The sequence below is a fragment of the Danio rerio genome, chromosome 20 (assembly GCF_052040795.2).
Source record: "Danio rerio strain M-AB ecotype USA chromosome 20, GRCz13ab, whole genome shotgun sequence".
NCBI lineage: Eukaryota > Metazoa > Chordata > Actinopteri > Cypriniformes > Danionidae > Danio > Danio rerio.
The window spans coordinates 53,867,501-53,894,940 of NC_141040.1; the positions used below are offsets into that span (position 1 = coordinate 53,867,501).

Sequence of the window (27,440 nt, forward strand, 5' to 3'; positions counted from 1 at the left end):
ATGGAAGGTTGGATGAACAAAACAACATGGATGAATCAACAGACTGACATGGATAGATGGATGGATGGAACAAAATATGGATGGATGAATAAAACAAGGAGTAGATAAATGGATGGATGATAGATGGATAACACTACAGATAGATGATGGATGCACTGACAGACGATCAGCTCAATATACAGCTGAAACCATCAACCCACCCCACAGTCCTGTTCATCCATCATCCATAGTGTACCGTTTGAAAACGTCTTTTTTAGAAGAGATGTTGAATTCAGCTAAGTGATTTTGAAATAAATGCTAACCTAAGTTTGCGCAAGACTATCAATATGACCTTGTCAAGTCAACATTAAAAAAAAAATTAAGACATTTTCAGAAACAAACGGCACAAGAGCTGACCCACGCTTAGCAAAGCTTGCAGCGGTGATGCAATATGACGTGCCGTTTCACAGGAATAGCTCTGCTATCTGGAACATTCTTTCCATTGCACAAACGGCTCCCTCAAAATCACCTCCTTCAGAAAAGACATCTGCTGACCCAGAATGAGAAACACTGCTTGTGTAATGACTTCAGCGTTAGCTTCATACACGCTTTGGGAGCCATTTATAATCACCCCGATCTCTTTTGTCCTGCCTGCTGTGATTGATGAATTAATGTTACTGATAAGCCCTGCTTTTCTTCAGGCCGTCTGGTTCAGCTCTGATGGTCGGTCACAGTGGACGTACGACCAGATGCCTTTCCGATGGGAGGAAGATGATGTCATTTCCCTCGTACAGTAAAACAGAGGATGTAGGAAATAAGTTAGGGTGATTAAACTGCTGTATCACAGGATGAGTTATTACACACTAAGAGCGCTCACAATGATGCTATTCAGCTCTTTTGAGGGGAAAAATACAGTGTATAAATCTGTAAGATTGATGCACAAATGCAAACCAATGGTGTTAGCTATAAAGCTAACGATATATAATGATGTGAGGCCATATTTGCCAAACAGGGCTAATTAGCACGAGAGCACAGTACCATAAAAGCGCCAATTGGAGTGGAAAATAGTGCAGGTTTTGCATGCAAATGAAAGATTGCAGATGAGCAGCTCGTTTTCTAAATGTCCAATGAAGTGAATAAACCAAATTAGCTCTCAAAGAAGCAGAGCCGATGATGCTAAGATGAGTGCAAAATGCTAACAACGCAAGTGCATAATGGGTTTAGACATGGGGTGCGTCTCAATCAGCTCAATTCCTAGTTTCAGAGGTTGTTTATTAGTGCTTGAATTTGGGCACTGATGAGTTTTGTTCACCACACATTGGACAGGCAGAACTAATATTCATATATAAGTTTTTAAGGGGACATTATAGGCATGGGCGTGGTAGTGGGGGGAAAAGTGGACCTGACTACCCAGGGCCCCGTCTAGGGAGAGGGCCCTTTGAAATCCCACCAATTTTTTATTTTATTTTTTTATTTTTTGTAGCCTATTTCGAATTAATTGGCCCCTCCAATTGATGTCAATGTCATTATTTATTTCAAAATATATTGATAACCCCTCCCCCCGAAATGGTTTAGTCCGCCCATAGACGGCAGCCGGCGGCAAACAAGTAACGCAGTGAGTCTAGAGCCTGATCATGCTGCGCAAAAAGCCCAAATCGAGCTTTCAAAAAAAGAAAGACAGGAAGGAAAAAGAAAGGAGGCAGAATGAGGGAAAGCAGCTGATGACTGCTTTCTTTTCAAAAGGTGAACTGAGTTTGCTTGTTATGAAACTACATCTGATTAAAGTTAACATAGTCAACTCCAGACAGCTGCTGCTAATGCAGGGCTCGAAATTGCGACCATTTGGGTCGCATACAGTATAATGCTGATTTGTGTACAGTCATTACTAGGGAAACCGTAATATTTCAGCGCTCCTAAAGCGCCCCCTTGTGACAGAGAATGAATTTTTATTTCCAATAAATTTTTTCAGCTGTTTATGGTCAAATTATTGCAATTATCGATCCATGTGTAAATGTGAAAGAAGTTAATGTGCCTTTTAAAAATCTAAACAATTAAGTAATACTAATATAAGAAATTATAAACTTGATTTATCCCTTTTAATGGTTTAAAGGTTGAAATGCCATTGTATTAGATATTTTGTGTCTGTATACGTCTGCAAGATGTCTGTTAAAGATCTCTTGATCTGGAAAGCACCTGCTGTATACAAACGTCTGGCAGACGTCTGTATGATGTCAGTTTTACACACATTCTGAATCGCAAACATCTTAAAGATGTCTAATAGAAGTCTATTTCACATCTGATAGGAAACGTCTCGTAGATGTGAATGCAGACGTCAAATAGACATCTCCGAGATGTACGTGTGCTAATCAAAATCGGCCATTAAGAATCATGATCGGCGCATAACTGAAAAGAAAATGGGTGCTCCTAAATTTTTTGGGATGCTCCTAACTTTTTGAAGTTGGGAGCACCAGTGCTACCAAGTAAAAAAGTTAATTTCGAGCCCTGTAATGTATGTATGCTAATGTTAAATCTTTAGCTTAGTTTGTCAACCAGGCTGCTTGTTTCTATAAGTAAATTATGAGCCAGGCCAGCTAGCGTCAGGTTGCCAACATTAACCAGTTTCAGAAACAACCAGTGGTTCCGACACACCAGCAGAAGCAGCACTCAATGGTGGTGAATGAAAGAACCAGTCATTATTATAATCTGATTTGATTATAGATTAAAACACTATTTGTGCATGTTTATATTCAAATAATTTAAAAAAAAATGTGTAGGGGGCCCACTGACATTGAGAGGGTACAGGGCCCAGAATTTGGTGCTACGCCCCTGATTATAGATAAATAATTTGATTGTTACATATACCAGCGACCTTTCAACTATTACACGATTATAAATGTCTGCTAGATTGTTCCTAACCTGTCTAGCTAATTCGTTCATGTTAAGAATCAACAAATATAACAATTCTTTTTAGAAAAACACCTCTTGTTTGTAGGTATGTTTGAGTATTTGGTTCACGTGATTCATATTTCACGCTTCCGTTAAGTCCGTTAAGTGCTGATTTCATGGTGCATTGTGGGACTTTTCAGGGCGAAAACATTTCAGTGCACTGGAAGAATTTTGCGACCGAGACAGCACTTAAAATGGCTGACGCCCTGATCAGTGCACTATAGTTTGCTGATTGAGATGCACCCATGCTTTTATTTGACCTATTACAAACCTTTTTAATGCACCTTCAGTGTTGGGTTACTTCAAAAAACTAATTAACTACTGATTACTAATCAGAGACAAGGTAGCTCAGTGTTTCGCACTGTCACTTCTTAGCAAGAAGGTCGCTGATTCAAATCCCAGCTATTGGCATAAGTTTACAGATCTTTTTTTACAGTCCATATTAGAGCTGCACAATTATTCGTTAAAAGATCGCGATCTCGATTCGACCCCCTTGACGATCTTAATCCAGCATTTCTACGATTCTGTCAATCATATTTTCAAGTTCAGGAGAGAGGAAAAGGCGGCTGCACGAGTCTTTTCTTTGTTTCACACACGTTGCTCAGTGACATTGACACCTCCAAATGATGTTAAAAGAGTCACATACTGTACTTATAAGGTATAATTTACCTAAAAAAGGCATTTTTGTGTAAATATAATGATGTTTTCGCGGCCGGGAAATCACACGTGACGTGAGCTGCTGACCGTGAGCTGTTATCACAGAAGCTGTTTCTCAATATGCGTTCTTCAGCGGTCTTGTGTCCTCGTGTTCTCGTGCAACGTCATCATCAGCTGCCTAAGTTCAGTTCCAATACTCAAGACCGCAAGTACGGAGGACGCGTGAAACTTCCCGGATGTGATCTTGATATCGAGGACGCACCGATGCAGACTTGAGCACCGAACTCGCTCTGGAAGCCCCAGAAGTCACTGCGACTGAAGGTGGAAAGCGCAGCATTTTATTTAGATTTATTATTAAAGATCAGAGATTTCACTTATTTACCTCAGGAGTTTCCCTAAATGAAACGGTGAAAGTAAACATCACCATGAACATCTTAATAAAGGAATAAACGCATTAAGAGTTGTTTGTTTGCTGAAATTCATATTAAAATCTGTTTTATTTATATTTAGCAGAGTATATTTCTAATGTTTTTATGCAAAGTATATATTTTGAAGAGGGGGGAAACAATAAATCATTGTTTGAGTGCTGTAATGTTTAAATAATTTCCATTTAAAATGCGTGAAGGTCACATGACCATCAGGAAGAAAGCAGCATCCCATTTCTCAAAGGACGCATTCTCTGTCCTCGCGGTCTCCTGAGTTCGTTCTTCCAAGGACACTTGGCAAGAACGGTCTCCACAAGAACACAAGTCCGTTCTCTGCGTTCTTGGAATTGAGAAACAGCCAGAGAGAGAGCGCGCGCGCGCGCTCTCCTTATTGATAGACGTGCGCGCGTCTACTTTAGTGAAGAGAACCAGGCCCGGATTGGCTAATCGGGAGGACTGGGAGAATTCCCAGTGGGCCGGTCCGTTTTTTGGCCGCGAGGGCCGGTGTCCCTAGCTCCAGAATCTATTGCTCTCAGCAGTCTTGACCACAGCCGCCTTATTCATTATTTTACCGCAGCTCTGCTCTTTTTATCTATTTTCTTGTAGCCTCGTGAGCAGGATGCAGCCTGCAGGTTAATGATGATATAAGTCACCATTCAATATACATTTGTTGTGGTACAGTGGTTAGCATGTTAGGTTATAACGTCGCCAACCCTGGTTCGATCCTCGTCTGAGTAACATTTTTTTTTTTCATTTTTATTGTTAAGACATGTAAGGGTTGTTGAACATTTGAAGTTCTAAAACAGCTGTTTTCTCAAAAAAAGACGTGATAGTGTAATTAGAAACTGAATTGGAAATGACCTTATTTTAATATAGTCAGTGGTGAACTGAGGTGGGCCGGTCTAATGCTTGAAACTCCAGGGCTGAAAAAGAGTCCCACTCCGGCCCTAAACAGAACCTGCATATGTTGCGAGTAACAGGTAATACAGTTGTAAATAATATTCAGTTTGTGGCACAGAGTGATCGTTTGGAAGCCGCACGCAAAGTATGAACAAGCACTTAGCAGTCAAAATGAAACCGAAAGTGTGCACTTCATTTAAATGATCATATCGCATTTTAGAGTTATGACTATGACAAGCATTTGATATGCGTTTTCTTTCATAGCGAACACACAGTTGTTCATGAAAATAAATGTTTTCAATGTCAGTATAACTACTCCAGCCTATATTGCTGAATATAATCTGATAATGGCAAATGTCTGATTTTACCAGTGAATAAAATTGTCCAATATGAAAGATTGCAAGCATATATCTCAAACATAATAATTCAACATCATAATTATTTTAAGTAGAATAGAATTATTTATAGAAACCAGTTCACATAATACACATAATAATATTATTGATGTTGTGCCATGTTTGTTTTTACCATTCCTTTATTTTACATCTACAGAATCGTGAAAAAATAGTGATCTTTATTTTAAGCAAAACAAATCGCGATTCTCATTTTAGCCAGAATCGTGCAGCTCTAGTGCATATATCATCGTCATATATCAGTCATATATCATACACAGTGGCAGGCCCGGATTGGCTAATCGGGAGGACCGGGAGAATTCCCGGTGGGCCGGTCTGTTTTTTGGCCGCGAGGGCCGGTGTCCCTAGCTGCTTGCACTCTCAGCAGTCACACTTTTTTTCTTCTATTTATTTATTTGACCATAGCTTTACTCTTTTTAATCATTATTTTACCGTAGTGCCGCTCTTTTTATTTATTTTCTCGCAGCCCCGTGAGAAAAATGCAGCCTGCAGGTTAACTAACGTTAATGATGATGATGTAATGCAACTATCGCCCCAAACAGCGGCACCTTAGTGAATATAAGAATTCGAATAAAATGAATAAAACACCTGCTCAATGAAAATCAAATGATTCACTACATTAATAAATCTGACATAACTTGATCAGAAATCTAAAAATAGGAGAAAAAGATTGAGCCATCAAAAGAAAGTAGTGCTGTGTCTTAAGGGTCGCAACTTTTTTTTTTTTCGATTTTATTGTTAAGACATAAAATACTGTTAGGGCTGTTGAACATTTGAATTTCTAAAGCAGCAGTTTTCTTGAAAAAGACGTGATAGTGCCATTAGTAACTGAATTGGAATCAGTCGTGAACTGAGGTGGGCCGGTCTGGCTTGAAACTCCAGGGCTGAAAATGAGTCCCACTCCGGCCCTGCACAGTGGCGCAACAAGGGGGTATGCAGTATATGCGGCGCATAGGGGCGCCACACATGGGGGGGCGCCGTTGTGCCAAAACTATTTTTAAAATTATCCTTATTAAAAGTTTCAAATAATAAAAATAAATAAATATGTTTTGTTAAAAAAAACATTATTTTGCATTTTAAACGAATATAATATTGTTATTGTTTAATTCAAAATCATTTAACACAATAACATGCAGTCCCACAGCCTAGTGTTCATGTAGATGTAACTGTTTAGATTTGTTTTTATTTTTATCAAAATAAACTGTCAAATCATACATAATGTCAAAAGTTATAAGATTAATCTGAAAATTTGTCTTCATTTATTATTAATTAATTAATATAAAATAAGAGGGATCACACAAAATTTGAACCCGCATACCCCTCAGTAAATGTGTAGTTGCGCCCCTGATCATACATACCATCTATTGTCATTAATTCCTTACACAATTTATTGTTTACACGTTCAATCATCTCTTCAATTATTCAGCTTGAATTGATTGATAAATTAATTGATTAAAATGCTTATAATTGAGCTGTCCAGCAGTGGCATTACATTTACTGATGATTTAAAATGAAGAAAGAAGGCGTTTTAAGAAAGAAAGTCTCTGAAGATGCATTTCATTTCAACATTTATAAGTAATTGCAGACAAGAACTGTAAACAGCATTACAGAGACCAACAAAGCATCACGGATTATTAGTGCAAGTGATTAATGCCTTAATTTTTTTTTCAATTCTTTTATTAATTTTGTTTAGGCTAACTCATTAGCAGCTTATGCAGTGTTGGTTGCTTGGTAACACAGTGTTGCTTGGTAACAGAGTGGTCTGTCAAATTTTGATTTTCTAACTAGAGATAAGATTCAATTCTGTACAGTGGAACTAGAATTTAATCAAATCAAGCTAAGGTTTGCTTCTGTGATAGAATTTATTAAATGAAAAATAAAAAATCATTTGATGTATAATATATTAAGTCAACACCTATAGAAAATGTTATATAGTACGTCCCCTGAGCGTCATGTATTGTTTTGTAAAAGATATTTAAAATTATTTTTAAAAACTGTTTTATTTTGTAGTTGGTTTATTTCCTTTTTTTTTCTTTTACACTTTATTTTTGTTACAGTGTAACTATTTATTTAAAGAGCCCATATTATGGGTTTTTGAAAATTCCCCTCCATGTAGTGTGTAACAAAGCTCTAAGTGAAGTGAAATATCCAGCTTAAATCTGTGTTAAATCTGTAAGAGTACAGTGTTTATAACTGTTGATTCATCTATAAAAGAGTCGACTCATAGTGCTTCAAACGAGTCGCCTTGATACCGAGTCATTAGGTGTTTCGCCATGACGTACGAACGAAACCAAGTTATTCAAGTGCACGCGCAAACCCGGGAGATTTGAAACCTGCGGCCCTGCCCTCTGACAGAGTGTGTGTGTGTGTGTTCGCGTATGTGAGGATGACGGCAATATGTGTGTGTGTGTGTGTCTGTGAAAAGAGCAGAATGTGACAAGCTAGGAGATCTCCTCGCCAGTTCTTGGGAGTTTTAGCTCAATAAAATAGTTAGTCGTTCTTATTTTCAAGTCCATCGTCTGTATTTACATTCACCCACTGGCAGCTAAACTCCACGCCTTACACTATCGAGCGTGTATGCACTGTGACTACGTCTATATTGCTGATTAGGTGCTGGCTATTCACTCTGTCTCTGGCTGAAAGCAGTCAGTGTCAACCAATCGCAGCAGACTGTCATCGGTCCAATCAGCGCAGATTAGCTTCGCGCTAAGGAGGGGTTTGGGAACAAATAAATCACTGGACGATTCATACGGGATAATTAGGTAAAAATAAATGCAGATTATAAGACCATGAAAGTGTTTTTTGACCTTGCATGCATATTAGACTATTGTTTTAGACCCTTACAACCAAAATATGACCCTATTTCATGTATAATATGGGCTCTTTAACTACCAAGTAATAGGCGAATTACTATGTTTGTAAACATTCAGGATGCACGCGCATGGAGGTTGCAGAAAAAACGGGAGTGCTAGCATTTACAGCGAGGAAATGACATCCGATGCGGTACAGAGTTTGTTGTTGTCTTAGAAATAAGTTTTATTGATTACATATTATATATTTTATTTACATAATGCTTTCAGCGTATTATAACAGCTTGTCACCCAGTGAAAAGCACAGTTATTCGGCAAAATTAGCATCAAAGTGAGCGACATTCATCTGGCAGGTCCATTTGCGCTAGCACCCTCCCAATGGATATTGGATAAGATGAAATGACCAAGCATCCAGCTCCAAATATACAACTATCTCATTGAAACTCTACGTGATTTTACAAGAGAGAAGTTAAAGGCCTACAAGTCTTTGTATGCCTACAATTTAGATCTGTGTGGTCATGTGCAAGAAATAATCATCCATGATGACCAGATTCAAAACTATGTAGTGCTAAAAACCGAGGTTCTGCCAAGCCAAAGACAAGGAAAGAAGATGGAGCTGTACAAGGCCTGAATAATCATCAACAAGCAAAACAACTGCATTCTGACAGCGAACTGCACATGTACGGCAGGGTATGTGAACTTACATGTTTACTAGGGATGTAACGGTATCAGAATTTCACGGTACGGTAATACCTCGGTATGAATGTCACGGTACGGTATTTATTGAATCATTTACAGGAAAAACAAAACTTATGAAAATACTCCAAAAAAGTGCCAAATGTGTCAATGACATACAAATTAGCCATCTATCTGTAAGCTTTGAAACAGGAACTTCAATTTTAATAACAAAAAATTATTAAACCATGTAAAAAAATAAAGTTTCAATTTAGTATTGTTAAAAACTCATCACATTTAACATTTAATCATTCACTTAGATAGAGATTGTCAGGGTTCTGATCAGGGCAAACAGAAGACACAAATGCAGGTCCTTCACAGTTTATTCAAATATAAGCAAAATAGCAAACTCAGATGGGAAAAAGGTTCTTCAACAAAAACAGCTCCGAAGAGGAAAATAAGATTTTCAATAGCTTCACTATGGAGAATTCTCAAAAGCATCCAGAGGGAAAAAACTTAAACTTAAACTCTCCGTAGAGGAAAAAAGTCTTAGAAAACTAAAGTCAGAAAAAAGGGAAAAAAATGTAACAAAAATGTCCGAAAAATCCGACAAAAAAAACGGAACAAAAACCTCTTCGTAGAGAGGACAGGCTTCTCCCAGAGGGTGTAATAATAGGTACCGCCGGCAGGGGGCGATACTGCTGGGTCGCGCTTCCTGGGCCGCGACACCCGCGAGGAAGAGAGAGCGCTGCGGGGCTGGAGGAGACCGGAAAATGGATCGCTGAAGCGGAGAGAAGAGACAGGCGAGCAGCAGGAATGAAACTAAACGGGAACGGGCCTGGTAGCAGAAAAAGGCAAAATCAAAGATGTAGACCGGGATTCAGATACAACAGGAAAAAAGGCTGACATGACAGGACCGGGAGATCGAGGGAAACACGAGAAGGGCAAACAACAATCTGACACAGGACAGCGCTAAGGGAAGGAATAAATAGAGGGAGAAATCAAGAAGAACAGGTGAGTGACATTAACTTAATAACGTAATAGCTTAAACAAGAGGATGGGCGTGGAATTAGAGAGTAAACAGAAGGCATGTGGCGGAGGATCAAAACAAAACATGCTAGGGAAAGGCACATAGATAATACAAACAAAACAACAACACCCAGTGGCCCAGATGATCAAACCGAGGACATGACAGTACCCCCCTCCCTACGGGCGCCACTGGGCGCTCCAGGAGGGGGCTCACCTCGTCGCCGACGGAAGTCCGCGATCAGCCCCCTGTCCAGAATATCCCTGGCCGGAATCCAACTCCTCTCCTCCGGGCCATAGCCCTCCCAGTCCACTAGGTATTGAAATCCACGACCCCTACGTCTGACATCCAGTAATCTCCTAACAGTATAGACTGGAGAGCCATCCACTAGACGGGGGGGAGGGGGGGAAGGGGTCGGAATAGAGGGAACAAGAGGGGAGGAATACACAGGCTTAACCCTAGAGACATGAAACACTGGGTGTACCCGACCAAGCGTAGGAGGAAGCTTGAGCCGAACCGCCACAGGACTCAACACCTTTGTGATCCGGTATGGACCAATGAACCTGGGAGCCAACTTACGGGAAGCAACCCTGAGAGGCAGGTCCTTAGTGGAGAGCCATACCCTTTGACCACATACATAGTGAGGAGCCAGAGTCCGATGACGATCAGCCGCTGCTTTGGTCCGTCTACTAGCCCGGGCCAAGGCCTCCTTAGCTCTTCTCCAGGTGCGCCGACACCGTTGGACAAAGGCCAAGGCAGACGGGACCGCAGCATCGGGTTCCTGTGAGGGGAACAGAGGTGGTTGATAGCCAACAGAACATTGGAATGGTGACATACCTGTAGTAGAAACTGGTAGAGTATTATGGGCATACTCTACCCAGGACAGTTGTTGGCACCAGGAGCTAGGGTTATGGGATGCCAGGCAGCGGAGAGCACGTTCCAAATCCTGGTTTGCCCGCTCAGACTGCCCATTGGTCTGAGGATGGAATCCCGACGACAGACTCGTAGAGGCCCCGATCTGTCGGCAGAATTCCCTCCAGAACCGGGAGACAAACTGGGGACCCCTATCGGAAACCACATTAACCGGAAGACCATGAATCCGGAATACGTGGTCTACCACCACTTGAGCTGTCTCCTTGGCTGAGGGGAGCTTGGGGAGGGGAATGAAATGGGCCGCTTTGGAGAATCGGTCCACCACCGTAAGGATCACGGTGTTACCCCTCGATTCCGGCAAACCAGTGACAAAGTCAAGGGCTAAATGTGACCAAGGGCGGGAAGGAATGGGTAGGGGGTGAAGCAGACCAGTGGGAGGCGAATTGGAACTCTTGTTCTGGGCGCAAACTGAGCAGGCTACCACGAACTGCCTGACATCCCTGGCCATGGATGGCCACCAAAATCGCTGACGGATGGCAGCCAGTGATCTCCGAACTCCTGGGTGACAGACCATTCTGGATGAGTGACCCCACTGGACAACCTGAGAGCGCAGAGCAGTGGGAACAAATAACTTGCCCGCTGGGACCCCTCTCGGTACTCTGCACTCTCGCAAGGCCTCTTGTATCTGTCTCTCAATATCCCAGGAGAGAGAGGCCACCACTACCCCCTTGGGCAAGATGGTGTCATTTGAAACCTCCCTCTCTGGGATCTCGAACAAGCGGGAGAGAGAGTCAGGTTTGATGTTCTTAGACCCAGGCCTGTACGAGAGCGTAAAGTTGAACCGGCTGAAGAAGAGGGACCAGCGAGCTTGTCTTGCACTAAGCCTTTTGGCTGAACTTAGATATTGCAAGTTCTTGTGGTCTGTCCAGACCAAAAAAGGTTGAACTGCACCCTCTAACCAGTGGCGCCACTCACCCAAAGCCAATCTGACTGCCAGCAACTCCCGATTACCAATGTCATAGTTTCGCTCTGTGGGGGTCAGGCGGTGGGAGAAGAAAGCACAAGGATGCACTTTCCCATCCCGGGGAGATCGTTGTGACAGGACTGCGCCTACTCCGACCTCAGAAGCGTCCACCTCAACTATGAACTGTCGTTTAGGATCTGGAACAGATAAGACAGGAGCAGAGATAAAACGGGACTTTAATTTATCAAAGGCCTCCTGAGCCTTATCGCCCCACCTAAACAGTACCTTGGGAGAGGTGAGCGCAGTTAAAGGTGCAGCAATCAGACCAAAGTTCCGGATGAATCGCCGATAAAAGTTGGCAAATCCCAGGAACCGCTGCAATGCTTTACGAGAGTCAGGAGTTGGCCACTCGGCAACAGCCCTTACCTTAGAGGGGTCAGCTTTGATCTCACCCGCCGAAATCACAAACCCCAGGAACGACACAGACTTGGCATGGAAGACGCACTTCTCCGCCTTAACAAACAGCTGGTTCTCTAGTAGTCGTTGCAGCACCTGGCGAACATGCTGAGTGTGTACCTGTAGAGATGGAGAGAATATTAAGATATCATCAAGGTACACAAAGACAAACTGGTTTACCATGTCTCTCAGCACGTCGTTGACCAGGGCCTGAAAGACAGCCGGGGCATTGGTCAGACCAAAGGGAAGGACCCGATATTCAAAGTGTCCCGTGGGTGTGTTGAAGGCTGTCTTCCACTCATCCCCCTCCCGTATGCGAATGAGGTGGTAGGCATTACGGAGGTCAAGCTTGGTGAAGACCTTAGCTCCCTGCAGGAGTTCAAAGGCTGAAGACATAAGCGGCAAGGGGTACCTGTTCTTAACAGTGATGTCATTCAGCCCTCGATAATCAATACAGGGTCGAAGGGAGCCATCCCTCTTCTTAACGAAGAAGAACCCAGCACCAGCAGGAGATGAGGAAGGGCGGATGAGGCCAGCCTTAAGGGATTCGTTAATGTACTTGTCCATAGCCTCTCTTTCTGGACTGGAAAGGGAATATAAGCGACCCTTTGGCGGAGAAGTGCCTGGGAGGAGCTCTATGGCACAATCGTAGGGTCGATGCGGAGGCAGAGAGGTGGCCCGGGACTTACTGAACACCAGGGACAAATCACGGTACTCCGCCGGAACCCCGGTCAGATCATCCGGCTCCACCTGCAACACAGAAGAGACAGAACCAGGAAACGGGGCAGGACCAAGACAAGACTCAAGACAGGAATGACTCCAAGACAAGACAGAGTTTCCGGACCAATCCACGTGAGGACCATGCTGCACCAACCAGGGGTGACCCAAAACAATGGGAGCACTGGGAGAATCTAAAAGGTACAACGTGGTGACCTCACGGTGATTGCCGGAAACTATAAGACTTACACTGGGGGAAGTATGGGAGACTGTGGCAATCAGGGTACCATCTAGGGACCGAGCAGGAATGGGTTTAGGGAGAGGGATGGCAGGAATACCCCACTGAGCAGCCATAGAGCGGTCCAAAAAATTGCCCTCCGCCCCAGAATCAATGAGGGCTGAACAACAGTTAGAGGAGTCCCCATACTGGACTGACACAGGAAGTAGGGTACGGGAAGAGGGGGAATAGAAGAGTGGGATAGTGCTCACCAGGATCCCCCGTTTCACTAGTGAGCCTTGGCTTTTGCTGGACAGGATGCTGCAAAATGTCCAGGCTTGCCACAGTAGAGGCATAGGCCCCGAGCCAGTCGTTGCTGTTTCTCCTGGGGTGTGAGGCGGAGGCGCCCCACCTGCATGGGTTCGGGGTCAGACAAAGTAGCAGAGGCAGTGAGTGAACTATGATCATCCATCGTGGCTGAGGAATGGACCATCCTTCGGCGGTGTCGTCGGCGAAGACGGACCTCGACGCGAAGTGCCAGGTTGATGAGGTCATCGAAGTCATGGGGCAAGTCATGGGTAGCCAGTTCATCCTGGATCTCCTCTTCTAGGCCAGCACGAAACATTGCCCGGCAAGCTCCCTCATTCCAGTCGCACGAGGCAGCCAGGGTCTTGAACTGGATTGCGTATTCAGTAACAGAGCGACTCCCCTGGCGAAGTCGTGCTAGCTGGTCTGCAGCCTCCTGTCCCCTGGCTGACCTGTCAAAAAGCCTCATCATCTCCAGTCTGAGTTCGTCAAAAGAGGCACAACATGGAGATCTGGATTCCCAAACAGAGGTACCCCAATCACGGGCTCTGCCTGTGAGAAGAGTCAAAACAAAGGCCACTCTTGTCTCTTCTGCTGCATACGTGCGTGGTTGAAGTGCAAACACAACCGAACATTGGGACAGGAAGGCCCGGCATGAGTTGGGATCGCCGTCATAGGTGGGTGGGTTGTTACAGCGGGGTTCAGGCTCATGACGGGGAAAACGGCCTCCTTGTGCTGCTTCTAGCTGAAGGTCCTGTATGCGAGCAGTGAGGTCAGCCACCTGATTAGACAGAAACTCTACCTCTCTTGTAGTGTTGGAGAGTCTGGTCTCATGTTGCCCGAGCAGGGCTCCCTGCTGGGCCACGGCAGATCTGACGGGGTCTTGGCCTGCTGTGTCCATCCTGGTCAGATTGTTCTGTCAGGGTTCTGATCAGGGCAAACAGAAGACACAAATGCAGGTCCTTCACAGTTTATTCAAATATAAGCAAAATAGCAAACTCAGATGGGAAAAAGGTTCTTCAACAAAAACAGCTCCGAAGAGGAAAATAAGATTTTCAATAGCTTCACTATGGAGAATTCTCAAAAGCATCCAGAGGGAAAAAACTTAAACTTAAACTCTCCGTAGAGGAAAAAAGTCTTAGAAAACTAAAGTCAGAAAAAAGGGAAAAAAATGTAACAAAAATGTCCGAAAAATCCGACAAAAAAAACGGAACAAAAACCTCTTCGTAGAGAGGACAGGCTTCTCCCAGAGGGTGTAATAATAGGTACCGCCGGCAGGGGGCGATACTGCTGGGTCGCGCTTCCTGGGCCGCGACACCCGCGAGGAAGAGAGAGCGCTGCGGGGCTGGAGGAGACCGGAAAATGGATCGCTGAAGCGGAGAGAAGAGACAGGCGAGCAGCAGGAATGAAACTAAACGGGAACGGGCCTGGTAGCAGAAAAAGGCAAAATCAAAGATGTAGACCGGGATTCAGATACAACAGGAAAAAAGGCTGACATGACAGGACCGGGAGATCGAGGGAAACACGAGAAGGGCAAACAACAATCTGACACAGGACAGCGCTAAGGGAAGGAATAAATAGAGGGAGAAATCAAGAAGAACAGGTGAGTGACATTAACTTAATAACGTAATAGCTTAAACAAGAGGATGGGCGTGGAATTAGAGAGTAAACAGAAGGCATGTGGCGGAGGATCAAAACAAAACATGCTAGGGAAAGGCACATAGATAATACAAACAAAACAACAACACCCAGTGGCCCAGATGATCAAACCGAGGACATGACAGAGATGGGTTTAAAGAAAAATTATCATATAATTATAATCTGGTAAAAGCTGGTATCTCTGGGTATTTACAATGTCCCCTGCAACAGAAAAAAAACCCTCTCATTTGGGACTGAGGTTTCTGGGACAAGAGAGATATGACTTGGCCCATGTTGACAGCAGTGGGTAACGTTGTGCATTGTCTTTCCCCCACTTGAGAGGACAAGCCATGAGTGAGATAGAGATCTCTTTGCGGTACAAGTCAATGTCTGCATCAATCTGAACAGTGTGCTGTTTCTGCAGTCCCCATGACTGCTATTAGTCGTATTCCCCAACTTGCAGGCACGTGCACACATAGGGCTCAACCTGTGCAGTGCGCATGCCCTTTTTAGTCTTGGATAGAAAATGCCCTTCCAAAACGATCAAAAGTGCCCCCGCGACGCGACACAACCTCCGTCCAGTCCAGCCCTTCAGTAGGCGCGCGACAACACCTCTCTTGAGTATGCGCGCTCAACCCCCCCTCGGCGCTTTACAATACGCGCGCCACAACACAGCTGATCAGAACGCGCGCGACAGCACCGCTATTCAGCACGCGCGCGGCGACAACACCCGCTTTAGGTTCGATCATTTCCATCTTTTTTTCATCTCCGCTACTAGCAGCACACTCCATTTCCACATTACTGGATCTGTAGCGACAACAGACCGCAAAGGATTATGGCCACGCCGGGGCTGATGGGAAATGAAGTTTCAGCTACCTCCCGTTCGCTTCATTCGCCTGAGCAAATTTTCTCTGAAGACCTATAGTTTTACCGAGTCATGCGACTTCGGTAATATCGAAAAAATTTAATATTGCGGTATGACGGTATTTACAATACCGTTACATCCCTAATGTTTACACTTTATTCTATGCATTCAGTGTTCGCAGTTTAATTCACTATATTTAACTGTGTTTGCTGAAATCATTACTGCGATCAAAAACGAGTAATATATATGATTCAGCATAGCGTGAACTTACCTGATATAACATTAGAACTGCAGAGTCGAGCATTTTTAATTAGGTAGTCACTTCATTCAGCTCCCTTTTAGCCAAAGACGTGTGCGGTTGGCATTAAAAGCAGTGTGGTGTACGGTAAAATTTGCTTTTTTGGCCTTTCGATTTTGGCATATCGCTCAAAACAACAATTTTTTTTGCAACAGGTATTCGCAGTTGAACCCGTTTGACGTCATGTCACGTCATGTCATGACATGTGTGTCAGTTGGTCACTCCCCTATATTAATTAATTACATATAGTTATAATATGGTTATGGTTAGTTATGATTTACACCATTAGAGATGCCTTAAAACTAAATGCTATTTTGTTTATCAAGTAAAAGCAACCCAGGCTCATTATGGATACATACCCCATATACATTTTTGGAGAGCGCGAAATACCTCCCAGGAGGTACGTTTTTTTTTCAGGTTTTGTTTTTGCGAATACACCAGAGGGGGCTGTGTGTGCTTTTTCAGATCTCAATTTTCTCTTGCAAGTGCCATTCGCACCTGCTGTTCTCGTGTAAATCCATTAGAGGCCGCTGCCGACTGACTGACAAACCAATACCCACACCTTCCCTAAACCCAACTGATAGTGTTTTCAAAAGCACCGATTGACCCACCTACCCACCCACTTCCCTAAACACAACCTACAGTGTTTTAAAAAGCAATCCAGAAAAAGAAAAGCCTTCGTGAGCTCCTGATTTTACCATGTTTTTGGATCATACCACTTTCTCACCCTGTTATTTACCTGTTTATTTTATTTTTTGTTTTATTTGCTTTCTGAAACAGTTCTTCTCCGGACTCGAACCCCATTGTTGTGGTCAACTCCGTTCTGCGTCTTAAGTAGGGTTGGGTACTGAAACTCAGTGCTATTATAGCACCGGTACCTTTGTAACCGCTATACCGGATTAAATCAGCATATGAGTTTTGGTGCCTAATTTCTGTGCCACTGGAGCTGCGACAAGGACGTAAGAAGCATCAAGGGTTGCATCCAAGACACACGAGTACGCGTTGTCTCACACCATCTATAAATATTTAATCCTAAACAACTTGGCGATGTCAGGCATTTGTTCTTGTTGTTTAGGGAACGGACACACACAACAACACAGTACAGCGTGAGAGCAACTCTCTTCAGACCAACACGCATGATCGCGTTCATCAAATTTGCTTAAACTAAGCGTATTTTACAAGCAAGGATTCCGACACAGCAACGTGAAGCAGATGCTTTACAGAAGTTGCGTGTAACGAAGAAACACGTCAAACTTTGACACTTGAGGGCTCAAAGGCAGAGAAATGCACTTGTTTCTGACATCATCTGGCACTTTCGATGAGTACGTACATGGACATCAATGCTCCGATTTTAATGATTTAGACAATACTCTGATTTAAAGTCTAGACTACCATGTAAACAGCGATTTTTGATAACCTTAAAAGGACCACCTGCGTCGCGTAATGCGTTGTTTTTCTTTCCATTTCAATTCAATTCAATTCAGCTTTATTTGTATAGCGCTTTTACAATGTAGATTGTGTCAAAGCAGCTTCACATAAATGGTCATAGTAACTGGAACAGTGTGGTTCAGTTTTTAGTGTTTAAGTTCAGTTTAGTTCAGTTTAGCTCAGTTCAGTGTGATTTGATCATTACTGAGAGTTCAAACACTGAAGAGCAAATTCATTGATGCGTAGCTCTACCAATCCTGAACCATGCGAGCCAGTGGCGACAGCGGAGAGGGAAAAAAACTTCACCAGATGGGAGTGAAGAAAAAAAAAAAATTAAAATGTGGTATCAAATTCCATTAAATGAGCACTCTTTCACCAGTCCCCTTGTCAACAAGCTCCCCCCCTCTCTCCGCCCCCTAGTTACGTTGGGCGGGAAGCCGAAACTGTGAAGCAACACGCTCCTAAAACAGCAAACTGTGTAAACGCCCCCAACATGACACTATTGAACACATTATAATAAAAACATCTGAACTGAGTGTTGAACTGAACCTAAACTGACACACTCAGAACAACCATAATATTAATATTACATCTTAAAAAGGGGTAAACTATGTGCCCTTTTAACTGTTAGTGTTTTTAGTGCAAGCATTTATGCGTTGCTAAATCAAGACACATTTACTTAATAAAAATATTGCTCTTCGTTTTAATCATCAACTTTGATCTCACACTGTTTTTAACACAATCCACGGAGATTTTACTTTGAATTCAAGAACAAACTAAACATCAAATCAGTAATTAGTAGGCTGTCACAAACAATCCATTAATAAAGCAAGATTTCGAATGTTTCTTCTTGATGATTTGGAAGTGTTTGGCAAGAAAAAGCCATGAGCGACCCCAGATCTGCATAAAAGTTCTTGGCTTGCCGCCCTTGTGTGTTTTTTTTTCTGACAATAGGTGTGGGCTGCAGCGGAGAGATGACCTCACCGCAGAGTCTGCTTCGCCTGCAATGATATAATGTTAATTCTACGTCCCACGACTGTGTCATTTTTGGAGACACACACCCTTCCTGAAGGAGTGAAGACTGACGCTGTACAGCCTTGAGTGCTAACAGGTGAAGAGTTGAACATTTTACACAGGCCCAATGTCACTGTTCATGTGCAACAGCTTTAAAAAAAATAATAATAAACACACTTCAATTGCTATTGATGGATCAGATTCCAGAAGCTAGAGACGTATAATGCGAGCTTAATTTAAAAGTAATTTGGCAGGACTATTGTAACGTGATTAACTCAAAAGGTTAATGTATTGTTCAAGATTTTTTTGAGGCTAAAAGCCAATCAAGTTAACCAAAGCTGTTTTAATTCGATCTAAAGTACAGAAAAAAGTTAGCATACTAATATTGTGAAACTTTATTACAATTTATTACGCCTGTTATCTGCTTTTATTGTTTTATACACGCTTACAGGCCACTTTATTAGGTACGCCTCTCTAACTGCTCGTTAATGCCAGTTTCTAATCAGCCAATCACACGGCAGCAATTTAGGCATGTAGACATGGTCAAGACGATCTGCTGCAGTTCAAACAGAGCATCAGAATGGGGAAGAAGGGTGATTTAAGTGACTTTGAACGTGGCATAGTTGTTGGTGTCAGACGGGCTGGTCTGAGTATTTCAGAAACTGCTGATCTACTGGGATTTTCACGCTCAAACATCTCTAGGGTTTACAGAGAATGGTCTAAAAAAGAGAAAATATCCAGTGGGCGGCAGTTCTGTGGCGCAAATTTTTTGTTGACACCAGAGGTCAGAGGAGAATGGACTGGTTCCAGCTGATAGAAAGACAACAGTAACTCAAATAAGCACTCGTTACAACCGAGGTATGCAGAAGAGCATCTCTGAACACACAACATGTCTAACCTTGAGGCGGATGGGCTACAGCAGCAAAAGACCACACCGGGTGCCACTCCTGTCAGCTAAGCACAGGAAACTGAGGCTACAATTCACACAGGCTCACCAAAACTGGACAATAGAAGATTGGAGAAATGTTGCCTGGTCTGATGAGTCTCCATTTCTGCTGAGACATTCGGATGGTCGGGTCAGAATTTGGCATCAACAACATGAAAGCATGGATCCACCCTGCCTTGTATCAACGGTTCAGGCTGATGGTGGTGGTGTAATGGTGTGGGGGATATTTTCTTGGCACACTTTGGGCCCATTAGTACCAATTGAGCATCGTGTCAACACCACAGCCTACCTGAGTATTGTTGCTGACCATGTCCATCCCTTTATGACCACAGTGTACTCATCTTCTGATGGCCACTTCCAGCAGGATAACACACCATGTCATAAAGCGTGAATCATCTCAGACTGGTTTCTTGAACATGACAATGAGTTCACTGTACTCAAATGGCCTCCACAGTCACCAGTTCTCAATCCAATAGAGCACATTTGGGATGTGGTAGAACTAGAGATTAGCACCATGGATAAATCTGTGTGATGCTATCATGTCTATATGGTCCAAAATCACTGAGGAATATTTACAGTCCATTGTTGAATCGATGCCATGAAGGATTAGGGCAAAAACGGGGTCCAACCTAGTAGGAAGGTGTACCTAATAAAGTGGCCAGTGAGTGTATATACACACTGTGGTATGTGCGTTCAACTATTCCTTTTCATGGTCCAACAAATCCCGTTATGCATACTTTTCCATAAGTGTAAGATTTAGTGATGTCCAAATCCTAGCTGACATTTAGAACCTACATGCTTTTTGTTAAAAATAAACTAACCATGTCAATTAACTAAACACCATCTAAACAAACAGCCTGTGTTTTGTTGTCATGTCGACGGTGAGCTCTGACAGTAGGACTGGAAGCTTGTTGTGGTTTCTCACACGGCGGTGCAGATTTAGAGCTGATGTCATGCGGCGTGTCTTATCAGCGCGCAGCAGGTCATTAGTTCAGACGCTAACTGAGGCCCGTGAGTCAAAGGGCAGACCATTCCTGCGGCCACAACAGAAATCAGACACTTGTGTAAGCACAAACTGCTGCCAAGTGATCATGATAGTGAACTGATAGCGAAATAGTGTTGTCACTCTTTCACTGTAAATTTTCTGATGGATAGTATTGCCGTCAAATTGTCTTTAAAACAATGACTGATTATCAGGATTTGTGAATACTCATGGGAAATACTGTAACGTTATGAGTAACTAAATGAGAAAGGCTGCATTTTAAATGTATATTTATATAAACAATGCATTAGTGTACATTTACAGTATAACTAGGCACAGATGGAATCTGTGTGCTTATTATTTCTACACTGATCATGAATTTACAGCAAAATCATTAAATATTTAGTATCTGGTTTTGCATAATGGTGCCATATTATGCCCTGATTCCAGAATTATTATTTGCTATGTTGATTGTGAACATATAGGAAAATAATGGAATATTCAGAACCAGGGTATTGCCTATATTATATGCTCAGACATTTAAATTATTTCCAGCAATGATTCTGAATGGTACAATGACATCTCTAAAAGGTGTTTTTGCATAATAGCACCGCATTATGCTCAGATCTGAGAATTATTTTATACATTGAAAGGAATTTATAGTTAAATCATTGAATATTCATATCATAGTTTTGCCATAATATGCTCAGATTCCAACATTTTTTGCGACACTAATAGTGAACTCGTAGCAAAATCAGAAAATATTCAGCATCATGGTTTTGCATAACCCCAAATTATGCTCAGATTCCAGAATTATTTGCAAGGCTGATAGTAAATTTATAGCAAAATCATTGAATATTCTGTTTATGGTTTTGCATAACAGCACAACATTATGCTCAGAATCCAGAATTATTTCCTATGTTGACAGTGAACTCACAGGAAAATCATTGAATATTCAATGTTGTGGTTTTGCCATAATACGCTCAGCTCACAACATTATTTGCAACATTAATAGTGAACTCATATAGCAAAATAAGAACATATTCAACTAAATCTTTGAATATTCAGTATCTGGTTTTGCATAATAGCACCACATTATGCTCCGATTCCAGAATTATTCAATACATTGATAGTGAACTCATGACGAAATCACTGAATAATCAATATTATGGTTTTGCCATAATGTGCTCAGATTTCAACATTTATAGCAACATTAATAGGGAACTCATAGCAAACTCATTAAATATTTAGCTAAATCTTTGAATATTCAGTATCTGGTTTTGCATAATAGTACCTATTATGCTCAGATTCCAGAATTATTTACTATATTGATGGTAAACTAAAAGCTAAATCATTGAATATTCATTAATTTAGTTTTGCATAATAGCACCACATTATGCTCCGATTCCAGAATTATTCAATACATTGATAGTGAACTCATGACGAAATCACTGAATAATCAATATTATGGTTTTGCTATAATGTGCTCAGATTTCAACATTTATAGCAACATTAATAGGGAACTCATAGCAAACTCATTAAATATTTAGCTAAATCTTTGAATATTCAGTATCTGGTTTTGCATAATAGTACCTATTATGCTCAGATTCTAGAATTATTTGCTATGTTGATAGTGAACTCATTGCATATTCAATATTGCGGTTAAGACATAATACAGTGAGATTCCAACATTATTTGCAACATTTATAGTAAATTTAATAATTGAATATTCATATCATGCTCTGAATCCAACATTATTTACAACCTTGACCCTGAACTTACAGTAAATTGATGAATCGATTATTCACTATCATGGCTGTCACAAGCTTGGATTGCAACATAATTTTCAAACGTTAAAAATGAACTCAAATCATTGAACACTCAGTATTAGAGCCAGCATAATTATACACAGATTCCAACATTATTTACAACGTCGATATTGAAGTGTAAAACCATTGAATATTCAGTATCATGGTCTTGCATAATAGCGCCATATTACGCCTAGATTCCAGAATCTAAGAAATACAGAAACTATTGAATTTTTTGTATTATTGTGTTGCCATAATATGCTCTGATTCATACATTATTTGCAATTGCTAAGTCAACTCACAGCGATATCATTGTATATTTAGTATTATTGTGTTGCCATATTAAGCTCTGATTCACACATTACTTGCTATGTTGATAGAATGCTCAATTCCAGAATTATTTGCTACACTGGCAGCGAATTTATAATGAAATCGTTTAATATTAAGTATCAGGGTATTACATGGTGCCACTATATTATATGCTCAGAATTATTTCCAGCAATGATATTAAAAGGAGAATGAAATCACTGAAAATTCAGTATCATGGATTTGCATAATAGCACCATATTATACTCAGATTCCAGAATTATCATATTATAATTATTTTGCAGAATTATCATGTATAAATTCCAGCAAATTGTCATTATGTTAAGATTTGAGAATTATTTGCTGTGTTGAAAGTGAACTTATACCAAAATCATTGAATATTTATCATCTTCTGAATATTCATTAATTTGGTTTTGCATAATAGCCGCACATTATGGTCAGATTCCAGAATTATTTACTATATTGATGGTGAACTAAAAGCGAAATCATTGAATATTCATTAATTTAGTTTTGCATAATAGCCGCACATTATGCTCAGATTCCAGAATTATTTACTATATTGATGGTAAACTAAAAGCGAAATCATTGAATATTCATTAATTTAGTTTTGCATAATAGCCGCACATTATGCTCAGATTCCAGAATTATTTACTATATTGATGGTAAACTAAAAGCTAAATCATTGAATATTCATTAATTTAGTTTTGCATAATAGCCGCACATTATGCTCAGATTCCAGAATTATTTACTATATTGATGGTAAACTAAAAGCTAAATCATTGAATATTCATTAATTTAGTTTTGCATAATAGCCGCACATTATGCTCAGATTCCAGAATTATTTACTATATTGATGGTAAACTAAAAGCTAAATCATTGAATATTCATTAATTTAGTTTTGCATAATAGCACCACATTATGCTCAGATTCCAGAATTATTCAATACATTGATAGTGAACTCATGACGAAATCACTGAATAATCAATATTATGGTTTTGCCATAATGTGCTCAGATTTCAACATTTCAACATTTATCATGTTCATTATCATGTATCATGTTTAGCACCATGTTATACTCAGATTCCAGAATTATCATATTATAATTATTTTGCAGAATTATCATGTATAAATTCCAGCAAATTGTCATTATGTTAAGATTTGAGAATTATTTGCTGTGTTGAAAGTGAACTTATACCAAAATCATTGAATATTCATCATCTTCTGAATATTCATTATCTTAGTTTTGCATAATATGCACAGATTAAGCTCGGATTCCAGATTTATTTACTATATTGATAGTGAACTCATAGCGAAATCATTGAATATTCATTATCTTGGTTTTGCATAATAGCTACACATTATGGTCAGATTCCAGAATTATTTACTATATTGAACTCATAGCCAAATTATTGATTATTTAGTATCATGGTTTTGCCCCTAAATGCTCAGATTCCAACATTGTTCGCAACACTGATAGTGAAGTCATAGCAATATTATGAAATACTCAGCTAAATCATTGAATATTCAGTATCATGGCATTGCGTAGTGCAATTATATTATGCTCAATTTCTAAAACTATCCCCAACGTTAAAAGTAAATGGATAGCGATATCTTTGAATCTTTTGCATCATGGTTTTGCATGAAAGCACCACATTATGCACAGCGTTTAATATTCATATCATGGTTTTGACACATTATGCTCCAAACATAAGTATTTGCAAGATCTATGGTGAACAAATAGCAAAATCATTAAATATTTAGCTAAATCGCTTAATATTCAGCACCATTGGTTTGCATAGCAGCACATTATGCTCAGATTCCAGAATTATTTGCTGCAATGCATGTGAATTTATATTGGATTGGTTGAATTTTCAGTATTATATACGTAATATTACTACATTATTCTCAGACTTCAGAATTGTTTTGCTAGGTTGACAACAAATCTATAGTGAAATTGGCACAATATGCTCTGATTTTTACTTTATTCGCAAGGTCAATACTGAAATTTGCAATGTTCTCCCTGAGTCTAAACACAAGCATGTCTTCTTATTCGCTCATACATAAATGTTTAGACAGATCCTAGAGTCTTGAGAGAATATTGAGTCGCACAAGCTGATTTCAGACATCACCTCGGTCACCGAGGACTTCAAAGTGCTGTAATGTTTCCAGCAGCTCCCGGTGGCTCGTGACAGAACAACTCCTTTAGTAGGAAATGTGCAATCTGATGAAGAGCTTCCTGAAATCTGCTCTTATTTACAAATTATACCAGAGCTGTACTGACCACTCAGTTACCATGCAATAGATCTGAAAGGCAGTAAACTGTAGCATTTCAACTCGTATTTTAGTTGTTTTATCTACTTTGCTACACTGTAAAAAATGCAGGGTTGCACACAATTTATTCATGTTGTCCCAACACAAATCGATTAAGTTAGCTTTTAACAAATTTACATGGATTTAACATAAAAAATTAAGCTGTCTCAATGAAATGTCAAGAATTTTGTTGTTTCAGCTCATTTTAAATAAGTAGTTTGAACAAGTAAAAAATATAGTTTGAGTATACGTGAATTCTTAGTGCAAGTAAAAAAAAATCCCATGCCCATATAATAAATAAATCCCATTTAAACATCAACATTTAACAAAAATGATGTAATTTAAACACTTAAAATCATAAATAAATGAACAAAAATGACGAAATGCCAAAAGCAAATATCAAAATAAAAGTATACAGAAATCATTCATTCATTTTCTTGTCGGCTTAGTCCCTTTATTAATCTGGGGTCGGCACAGCGGAATGAACCGCCAATTTATCCAGCACGTTTTTACGCACTGGATGCCCTTCCAGCCGCAACCCATCTCTGGGAAACAATCATACACACTCATTCACACTCATACACTACGGAAAATTTAGCCTACCCAATTCACCTGCACCGCATGTCTTTGGACTGTGGGGGAATCTGGAGCACCTGGAGGAAACCCAGGCGAACGCAGGGAGAACATGCAAACTCCACACAGAAATGCCAACTGAACCAGCCGAGGCTCGAACCAGTGACCTTCTTGCAATGAGGCGAGAGCACTACATACTGCGCCACTGCATTGCCTTAGTTTTTTATTTATTTATTTTATTATTATTATAACAGCTCAGGGATGAATCTTTTCTAATACAGGGTTGTAAATTAATGCTTTTCTTGTTTTTTTTTTATCAATTCATCGATTAATCGAAGAAATAATCGAGAAATTAATCGATTATTAAAATAATCGTTAATTGCTGCCCCAACAGTATGCTAAATTAAGCTACACGTTCATCATTAATTCATTTTCCTTCACCTACGCCCTTTATTCATCAGGGGCCGCCACAGCGGAATGAACCACCAACTATTCCAGCAAATGTTTTTTTTTTTACCCAGCGGACGCCCTTTCAGCTGCAACCCAGTACTGGGAAGCACCCATACACTCTTACATGCACACACAGTCTAAAAAATGCTGGGTTGTGTTGAGTCAAATATGGACAAACCCAAACATTGGGTTAAAAGCTGTCATTTAAAATGAATATGAAAGAATTGACCCAACACTGACATTTTTCAAAAGTTTAAGTAGATATCAACAGGTTCACAAAGACCCGTCAGTTTTACTTTTAGTCTAGTCCAATACATACATACTTATTAATAAATTATAATAACAGTTAGAAGTACAACATACCTTTTATTATATATATATATATATATATATGGTCCCAAGTAACAGGTCTCGGTTCACAGATGACTTTGTGTCGAAGTCAGCGAAGACTTTAAAAGCGAGTCAAAAGAAACGTCCACTGTAAAGTCCATCTGTTCCTGGAATAAACCATCACAAAGACGCTCCTTTTTAGCAGTCCGGACTTTATGTTGCCTTCTGCTCCCACAGTCCGAGAAGCACTGAGAACTGTATTGTTGTCCTCTATCCAAGTCTGAGCGAGTAGAATGACTAGGAAAAGAGAGACCAATGAGAAGGTCTTGCTTGATGATCTGCCTTTTCAGTGTCCTGTATGAGAGAAAGATGGTGTACGGAGACGGTTTAGATGCTTTAGAGACCCCACACTCCTTTATGTCCTGACCCGTGAAGCGCTGTGTTGACTAAGAGCTAATTTTACCTCATGCGCTCAGTCTCTCGTAGCGTTTAGCAGCTGAGGGGGCTGAAACAGACGTCTGTGAACCCTGCTGACAGCTGGACCGTGGTATTCTGCCAAATGAGGAAAACACGGTCATTACTGGCCGGGCAGTTGCTGGGAAAGAAATGAACTTCTCTGTCTCAGGTGCTTCAAGTGATGTCGGCAAAACTGGCACCCAAACTAAAGAGCATATCAGAGTGAACCACACCAAATCGGTCAAGGTTGACATTCAGAAAAAAAATGTGTGTGTGTGTATGTGTGTATGTGTGTGTGTGTGTGTGTGTGTACTTGTTTATGTGGTTTACTAGGACACAAAAGTATTTACTGACCTAGATGTACATTAATTTGGTATAGTAATAAGCAGTTTTTACAGTATAAAATACATTGTGCCAATGGAGATTACACCAGTGTCCTTGTAAATCATATATACAAATATGTGCGAGTATGTGTACTTGTTTATGTGGATTACTAGGATACATAATTGTTTACTGACCTTGGTATACACTATTAAGTTAGTAATAAGCAGATTTTATAATATAAAATACACTGTGGCTATGGAGATTACTCCAATGTTCTTGAAAATCATATATACAAATATGTGCGTGTATGTCTGTACTTATTTATG

General features: G+C 40.7%; 1 protein-coding gene across 6 annotated transcripts in view; it reads right to left on the reverse strand.

Moving 5' to 3' along the window:
• filip1b (filamin A interacting protein 1b) overlaps positions 1–27,440 on the reverse strand; it is a 105,151-nt gene that overhangs the window by 68,891 nt on the left and 8,820 nt on the right. For 5 of the 6 annotated variants that reach the window (XM_087298672.1, XM_087298671.1, XM_087298669.1 and 2 more), the window contains 2 exons: positions 26,798–26,886; positions 26,368–26,688 (listed from right to left, as the gene is read on the reverse strand). The gene's annotated coding sequence lies outside the window, so the exon portion shown is untranslated. Of the gene's footprint in view, positions 1–3,594; positions 3,691–4,366; positions 4,444–26,367; positions 26,689–26,797; positions 26,887–27,440 lie in introns of those variants that run through there. The other variant, XM_087298667.1, reaches the window with a different exon arrangement.